The sequence below is a fragment of the Wasmannia auropunctata genome, unplaced genomic scaffold (assembly GCF_000956235.1).
Source record: "Wasmannia auropunctata unplaced genomic scaffold, wasmannia.A_1.0 LD335903.1, whole genome shotgun sequence".
Classification (NCBI taxonomy): Eukaryota; Metazoa; Arthropoda; class Insecta; order Hymenoptera; family Formicidae; genus Wasmannia; species Wasmannia auropunctata.
This window is the reverse complement of record NW_012026987.1, coordinates 1,103,933-1,112,556: the sequence shown is the minus strand read 5'-3', so window position 1 is coordinate 1,112,556 and position 8,624 is coordinate 1,103,933. Positions and strand designations below refer to the sequence as shown.

The 8,624-nt window shown below is 45.3% G+C and overlaps 1 protein-coding gene across 1 annotated transcript in view; it reads right to left on the bottom strand.

The window, feature by feature from the left end:
* The window catches only part of LOC105455487 (nephrin), a 104,129-nt gene that overhangs the window by 78,134 nt on the left and 17,371 nt on the right, over positions 1 to 8,624 (bottom strand). The window lies entirely within an intron of this gene.

Genomic DNA, 8,624 nt, shown 5'->3' with positions numbered 1-8,624 from the left:
GTGCTCTTCCGATCTGAGAGAGAGAGAGAGAGAGAGAGAGCCTGTTGTCGTCGCTATACACACATAGTTCAGTAAGCCGAAACCAAGACCGCGGAGGATGCTCAGTAAGTGTCGGATGAGGACGAGACGTCTGCAAAATAGTCGACGGCTTGGTTTTACTACTGACTACTTGCTGCAGTAACGCGACTGTGATCCCGCTGCTATCCGTACCCGGCCGTAGCAGTTTTCGCCGTTTTCGTCTGCCCTTTGAGTGCCGCGCGAATCTCGATTTATTCAATTTTGGTGGCAGCACCTCGAAATGGTGAATGCATAATGATAGAAATAAATGCATAATGGAGAAGTACATAAATGTGGCTGCCGACAAATGAAACGCCACGAGATATCTCGTCGTTACGAAGAGATGTTTCATGAAAAAAAAAAAGATCGATCTATTTTCATTGTAATAATTTACGATATGAGAATCTATTGTATATTTTTATAGATATTAATTTTAATAATAATTTCAAATAAGTAAATTGTTAATTTTTAAATATACGTAAAAAAAATAGACAAATTAATACATACTGTACATATATTGAAACGTATAGGAGAGGCTCATTCGAGCTCAAATATAATGTGTATACAACAAATAAACGCACGGTAAGATTAAATAATGAGGCCAATCGTTCCGCGCGCAATTACGATGAAAGAAATCTGATATCGAATGATTATTGGCAGAAATATCATGGATATGTTATATCTGGTATTTCCCGCTCTTTCGATTTGATGGATCACATTTTCTCGTAACTTTATCCGATCCGGTATTACCTACTAATTTACCTACTAATTTACATTGAGCGAATAATTTTATAATTAACAAAGTCTACTGCATCACGCATTCGCAAAGAACTGTTCGCGACAAGTTCGATTGCCATATTTAAATTAATCATCCATCCCGCCTCCCCCCCGTCACGTTCGAGAAACAGTGTCTTCTCACCGTGGTAAAATACTTCCGGGACGTTACGATGCCGCAAGATGCTTTAATAAAAGATCATCAATCACTTTCCATTACGTGCCGCCGGTGCGCGTATACGCGGGTCATGTTTTGTCGCAACACGCGAAAGTCGCGTTTTAATGAAAGATCGTCGGTCTTCTAGATTTCATTCTGGGCCGCCCGCCCAGTTCATTCCGCCGTATTAAATTCCCGACGTGCAGTCGACAAAATGGCGACGTGGCCAAGCGCGCGAGTAACATTATTTCTCCAGATCGTCTATTTTAATGAAAAATAACTCGGTCCGCGCGGCGCATCGGGAAGTTCGTTAAAAATATTCCTTCCGCGAGCGGATTCCCTTCGCAGGATTGGAATCCCCAGGAACTTCGTGTCATCTTGTCGTCCCGGAATTGCCTCCCCCACGTCTCGCGCAGGATAACATCCGCATCTCGTCGGTCTCTTCAAGAATTACGAATTGTTATATCTGTCGTTTATACGACACTTTCACGTGACGATCGTCGATCTCGTCACGGCGAACGGAAGGGGAATCGTCTTTTCCAATTCTATCGGGGGAAGGGCTGGATGGCGCGAACCACCCGGCGAAGAGGCCGACGTCCGCAAAGGCTTCCGAAAATCGTGGTACGCGCGAGCCGGCAACTTGGATTTATGTCTCCCATAAATTCATGCGACTTCGCGGACCGTTTTTCCGATCTCGAATCCCGTTTGCCAATCTCCCTCTTTCTCTTTCTCTTTCTCTCTCTCTTTCTCTCTCTCTCTCTCTTTCTTCTTTCAGCTCCTCTACCCTCTTTTTATTCCTCGGCCCTCGGCACTCTCTTTCTTCACCGGCGCATTCCGGCATTCCGCGGGTTCTTCCCCACCCACGAGAATGAATCCCTCCTGGCTGCGGTCAGTTTGCTACTTATTATCAAGTGAAATATCGCGGTCGATTTGTTATCGCAGAGGGTGGTACTTTGCGGCAGAGAGAGAGAGAGAGAGAGAGAGGGGGGGGGATCGTGAGGCTTACAATTCATGCGCTTGTTGCAGCGACAAGAACAGAAATCTCGATGTTACCCCGGCGTTACCCCGTGGTATTTTATGCTCTCGTAAATATGAAACGTCGGTTAATGTCTCGAGCGCTTCATACGTCATTCGTGTACACGTGTGTCACATGCAAATTTATAAAACAGCCAGGGTTTGATGCAGTTAGTATTCAAAGAAACTATGATATAAAACAGCCGGAGCTCCAAGAATCGTTAAAGATTCATTCGGTAAATATTAGCAAATTGACCGTCACAAATGACCGCCATATAAGTGCCTAACCACAAATTTCCAGTTATGTGCAGTTGACAGTATAGTCCATCTCTTGTCAGCCTAATAATCAATTTATTGATAATCCCATATTTTAACGTTATATTAAAAAATCATGGTACATGAATATTTTGATATACCTAAATGTAACTTGAATGGTAACGCGACGACACGGCCGCCCGACTGTTCCGAGTACCGCTCGCGCGAGTGTTTAAATCTATACAGTCACGCTGTATATCGCAAAGAACCAGTTCCGCGAAATATCCAGCTATAGAATAACGGTTTACATTGTTTATTCACGTTGTGCTTATTTTGTAATTATCATAACGTGGACGGTGGAACGAGGCGATCAAATTAAATCGGAAACTGACTCGTCGAAGGAAGTAAGTCCAATTAACAGAATGCTGTAACGTGCATTAGTTCGTTAGACGAGAAAGACCGAATCGAGAGTGGAACGATAGACTTGAGATTTAATTTGCACGGCAAGTATGGGAACGCGAAACTGGCAGGAAGGGGATGGTTAATTAGCCCTGCCACAAAGGAGCTCGATTATGTGGTGTTATACGACCGCGAAATAGCACAGGCTACTTTTTCCTACTCTTCCTCCTCCTTTGCACCTCTCACACGCAGCGGCTCACTTATACCCCATTAGTCGACGCATAGAATATAACCGTATACCCTGCACTCGCGCTGGAAAAAGGGTTGCCGACCTCGATACAAACTCCCTCATTGTTCATCGCGTGCGTACGTATGCGTGTATGCGTGTGTATGTGTGACGTGGTGTGCATGTGTGCAGCAAGTGCATGCAGCCGTATGCGCGCTGGCTTAAAAGGGTGGAACAAATTTCTGCTCGGCGCTTCGCAAAGGCAGCCCCTTTTTGTTTGAAGGGGCAAAGATGAATTTTTCGCCGATCTGCGTGCATCACGAGCGTGTTAAAGTGTTTCGCGTTATTTGTACCTTCGAGGATGGCGCCTGGCGTTTGTCCCCTCGAATCGGATTATCAAACTTCGCAAACCAACCCACTTTCGCGCGCGTGCACACGAAATATCACCGCGATCGCTTAATTCTCGATTTTCTTTTGTCGTTGCGAACAAGAGAGCGCGACGCGCCGTGTCCCATAAAACTCTTTTTTGTGTGTGTGTGCAGCAGCTTATTACAGTTTCACGAGTTTTTGAGTGGTTTCAGAAGCACACCCTCAACTAGCATTGTACCTTTCTGCGATACGATTTGCGCGACTCTAGCAACGATTTTGATAGACTTTGCGTTAAAGAAATCGTTTTGTAATGCACAATAATTTTTAAGTGTCTATGAAGTTAGCACGACATTTTGTTAATATTAAAAAAAACAATAGTTACAGTAGCATTTTCCACAGTTCTACTTTCACTTTCTACTGTTCCTGATAAAACATTAAAAAATGTTGCGCATTTTTAATACCAAAAAAAATTTAAAAATTTTTTGCAAATCGGCTGGAGCAAAAAATCAAAATTAGGGCAGTTAGTTAGCGAATAAATAGCAAGTAATTCCTACACAAGTTCCATTTGATTGTGCTGAAGTGGCTGCGAGAACTTTAATCTCAAAGCTGGTGCAGCCATTGTTTTTTCCGAAACGGTTCTAGAAAAAGAAATCGAGATTTGCGCGACTAATTAGCGAGTAAACAGGAAGTAATTTCTACGCAAGCCCCATTTGATTGTACTGGAGAAACTGCGAGAATTTTAATCTCAAAGCTAGCGCAAATACTTCAGCATCAAATGGGACTTACGTAGAAATGATCTCCTGTTTACTCGTTAATTATCCTTGTTAATCACACCAATCCCGATTTTTTTGCTCCAGCCGTTTCGGAAAAAACAATGGCGGCACTAGGTTTGAGATTAAATTTAATCTCAAAACATTAAAAATGCGGAACATTTTTTAATGTTTTTCAGGAACGATAGAACTAGAAAGTACTACTGGAACTATTATATATATATATTTTTTTTAAAAACTTATTTTATTTATTTTATTATTGTTTTTAAAAATTAACAAAATGTGCTAACTTCACAGACACAATTTTTTTACATTTCGATTTTGTAGTAAAGCAATTAGATGTAACTATGTCGCATGAAAAGATTCAATTACATCGCGCGGTGTATTTATCCGAATAAGCGAAATCGAAATTGGCGTAAACGCTATGCAATCGGTGGAGTGGTTATCAAAGCGTATATTAACGATGCGCGACATTTTGTATAGTCCGGGGGATTAAATCCTCGAGGAAAAACACAAATCCGAATTCCTTCTGCGACCGACTCCGTCCGATAATCGGCTTTCGCTCGTCGTCTCTCGAATTATACCGAGGAGACGCGCCGCGCGTAGCCGCCTCCCGACAGCTTGACAAAGACGCTTTATATTATTTCGAGCTTAATTTCGACTTGCATTATCCAAGCTCTCGAGTATCTCCTCGATATTATTTCAACTGCGAAGCGAGAGCATCGATCTAACGACGCGCCCCTTTTCCTCGCGAGGAAATGCAGACGAAGATTTTCCTCCGGCGTTAATGCAACGGGAAAGCTAAAGCGGCATCAGAAGAGGACGGAGCAGGGAGGAAACGGAGTTACGAGAAAGAGAAAGGAGGAGAGGGACGAGGAAGGTGGTAGGAGGTGAACGAGAGGGAAAAGGTTAGGTTAATTAAGGGAAGATTTAACGACGGGGTTTGTCCACCCACGTCCATTCGCGTTCTTCCTCCTTCGCACCCCATTCGCCGTGGGAGTTTGGCTCGAGCTAACGCGGAAAGTTCGCGTGGATTTCTGAAATTCTAATTCGCTCCTCTAATCTGCGCTATCCTTCTTTTCACCGACCTGCCCGCCTGCGAGGGCACGCCTAGCTTCAGGAAGAGTGCCTCTCTCGTCTCTATCTTGTAGAGCGAGAGAAAGAGAGAGAGAGGCGAAAGAGAGGCGGCGGATAATTACGTACATAAGAGCGATCAGCGATTCAAAGAGGCGATAATTAGAAAAGGGAGAAAAGAAACGCGCGACGCGCGGGAGAAAACCCGTTTGGATGTTCTCCCCCGAGGTTTGCATTGAGGAACGCTGCGCAACTTCTTGTCGGCGTTTCGGGGATGAAACTGCGTTTCCGTGTTTCGCGAGACTGGCGGGAGTAACGACACGCATTTCGGAGGAGGAGAGAGGACGAGGGGAAGAGTTGCTCGTGAAACTCATGTAAGTATAACGAACACTAACTATTGCGCCACGCGTCGGCGCGTAATACACTTACACTATTACGGCGGATAATAATATTGCGCCCGTATATAGCCCAGGCAACACAGTGCGCGTTGTAACACGATAGCGTAACAATACCGCGCGAATACTGGCGCATTAGCCTAATCTATAAGACGGCACCGCCACACGCGCGGTGTCCCGCGCTTGTGTGTGCGTTAATATATCACAGTCGTGTCCGCAAGAACGTACGCGTGTAGTCCATCACGTGTACACGTACCTTATGTAATCTACAACAGCCCCTTGTGTATAGGGAGAAGCCCTATGGCGATTGCAATGTACTTTGCATACAGTTATCGTGAACCTGATATTCGTTTGACGATTTGCCTCGCATAAAGACTTTTGTTCAAAATAAAGACTTTTGTTGAAATATCGGAAAACACATCTCCCGCATATACATATAACCTTCTGCAAGTTTTCAAAATTTGACCGCTGCGTATGAAACGCAAATTTCGCACAGCTATATTTACGCGCAATATTGCCTATGTAATAAAAATAATTTGTTATATTTCAAAATTGTTATTTTACATATCATTTAGCATATAAAATCACTGATATCATGTTTATGTGTTAATATGATACACGACGTATCGAAAATAATCCGATAGTTTAAATATTACTAATTAAAACAAACTCGATCAACTTGTAGTACATTACAACTCGAATACAATAATGTTGCATGGAACAGTTGTGCAAATGATGTTAAATTTTGCATACGCATTTCCGAAAACACGACAAAAAGCGCATCAGTAAGAGTCTCAAAGTGCTTCTCGAGAAGCTTAAAGAGATGGACGGAGTGCGCTGTGGAAAATAACAAAAGTTACACGGGTATGTCGGGATTCGCTCAACGGCGGCCGCATTCATGCAAACTTAAACGTCGAAGAGCTCAGATACGTATTCTTCCCGGCGTCTCGGCACCGCAATATGCGAGCAAGGGAAAGAGATAAAGCGAAAGAGACGCGCTCGGACATTGCATCGCTGGCATAGGGACGTTGCCGGTTATCGCGGAAAAGCCCAGGAAAATCGGAGAGAGAAAGGTGGAGAACGGCAAAGAGGGAGAGGAAGAGGGAGAGGGAGAGAGAGAGAGAGAGAGAGAGTGAGAGAGAGAGAGACGCAATCTGGAAACTCTCGGGAACCAATCTTCTCTGATGAAAATACCTTGTCCTCTGTGAGGTTTGATACCGCACCCGCGGGGGCCAATTTCGTTCGTTACTTTTTGGAATACCGCGAGTACGTTTGAATTGGACGGGGGTCCTTGCGAGGCAGATTCCAGGGGAACATTTTGAGGGTACGTGCGAGCGAGTAGCAGTGGTCGGCAAAGCAGGTGTAAGGAGGCGGAAAATGGATTGCCCCCTCAGCGCGTGTCGCTTCTCGCGATCAGTTCTCTCGACGAAAAATATTGGCGTAGCTTAATTAGAGCTCGAAACCACGTGCGAGCACAATTGCACAAAGGAGAAACGTTCGGGATGTTAAATTTTCACGTAATAGATACAGCGTATGTAAAAGAAAGGGCTTTTATCGTATACCTACTCTTTTCAATTGGCACGATGTGATTTGTACAGAATTTTAATGTGTGAAAGAGAAAGAGAGAGAGAGAGAGAGAGAGAGAGAGACTCAATTACAAACAATGTAGTGGAGTTGAAATTTTGTAAGACGTGGTAAATTGCAAGTTTCAGCAAAGATTTCTCCAATGGAAAAATGGATCTCAATCTCGCACGGAAGAATAAGTCAATAAAAAGCATCATCCGTTTATTCTGGGATACCCTGTATTTGCGGGTCTTATATGGATATTCGACACGGAATGTTCCGAGTCGAACATTTCAGAAACACTACGCGCGCCCGGCTATTACTAGAAAGGGTTAGATCGCCTGAGGGATCAGCCGGGGAATTCCATGCTGGTCGTCGGATCTTCAGGGAATCTGCACTGCGACACTTACGTTCTCACTATCCTTATCCCTTTCTATATGTTCGTCCCGAATCTTTCTCTTTCTCTCTCCCTCTCTTTCTCTACCTCTTTCCTTTTCCCGCACCCTCTCACCCTTTCACCTATTCCACTCCAGTCGATAGCGGGCGGCGAAGAGAGGCGCCAAAGATGGATTCCGGTATCGGAAGGATCGGGAGTAGGATTTCCCCGGTTATATTCCTGCCGCGAGCTATACGGGATATCCCGAGATTCGAACATACTTCGCTACCGACTGCTCCGACTTGGGGCTTCCATGAAAGTTACACCTTCGTACGATGTGGACTTTATGATCGACCCGGTACGACGACGCTGTACTCGCGCCGCGCGTACGTCCGGATAAAGAAAGCGCGGAGCGCGGTACCCCGGATATTACCTCAAGTCGCGAGAAGGAAATAAATGCAGGCAAAATCACCGCGGTGTATATATATTATAACGGTGGAATCGTAGAACTTTTCGCGGATGTCATCCGCGCGATTACGGCTTGTTAGCTCGTCGTCGCGGAAATATTACGTGCGGAATATCGTACTTGTGTAAGAATCCGAATTCATCGCGTTCGAAAATTTGCGAGTTCTGCTTGAAACGATGCGCCTGGGAATGGGATCGGAGGAAAGCTCGGATCATGCGATCCACGTGGCGGAAAAACCGCAGGCGCGCAGGAAGGAAATCGCAACCGCGATTGGCTCATGCATTTTTCAGCGGACGCGGCATTTGCTTGATCGGACGTTTGTACGCGTCTCTTCGACGTCGGAGGTTGCACACCTCTCGCCTGGGCTTCTGCGAAAGGCGGCACGCGGTGATAAAACGGTCGTACGCGAGCGAGTGTGTGCTCGAATAAGTGGCGCGAATAGAAAGTAACGCGGTCCTCCTCCTCCCCTCTGCCCCTCGGTTGCAAGTTCGCGACTGAAGTAAGAGATCGATCGCGAGCCTTGCCCTCTCGTGAAATAGCGACAACCTATAGTACACCTATACCCTTCATGTTCGATCTGATCGCCACGAATCGTTTCTTCGCGGCGGCGACGGTGGCGCGGCGCGGCGCGGCGCGGCGCGACGTGCGTGCCGAGCTCGCTTGATCGATTTCTCGAGCGAAATGTAACCGCTATTTCTCTCTTTCCCCCGTTCTCGTTTTTCCATTCAA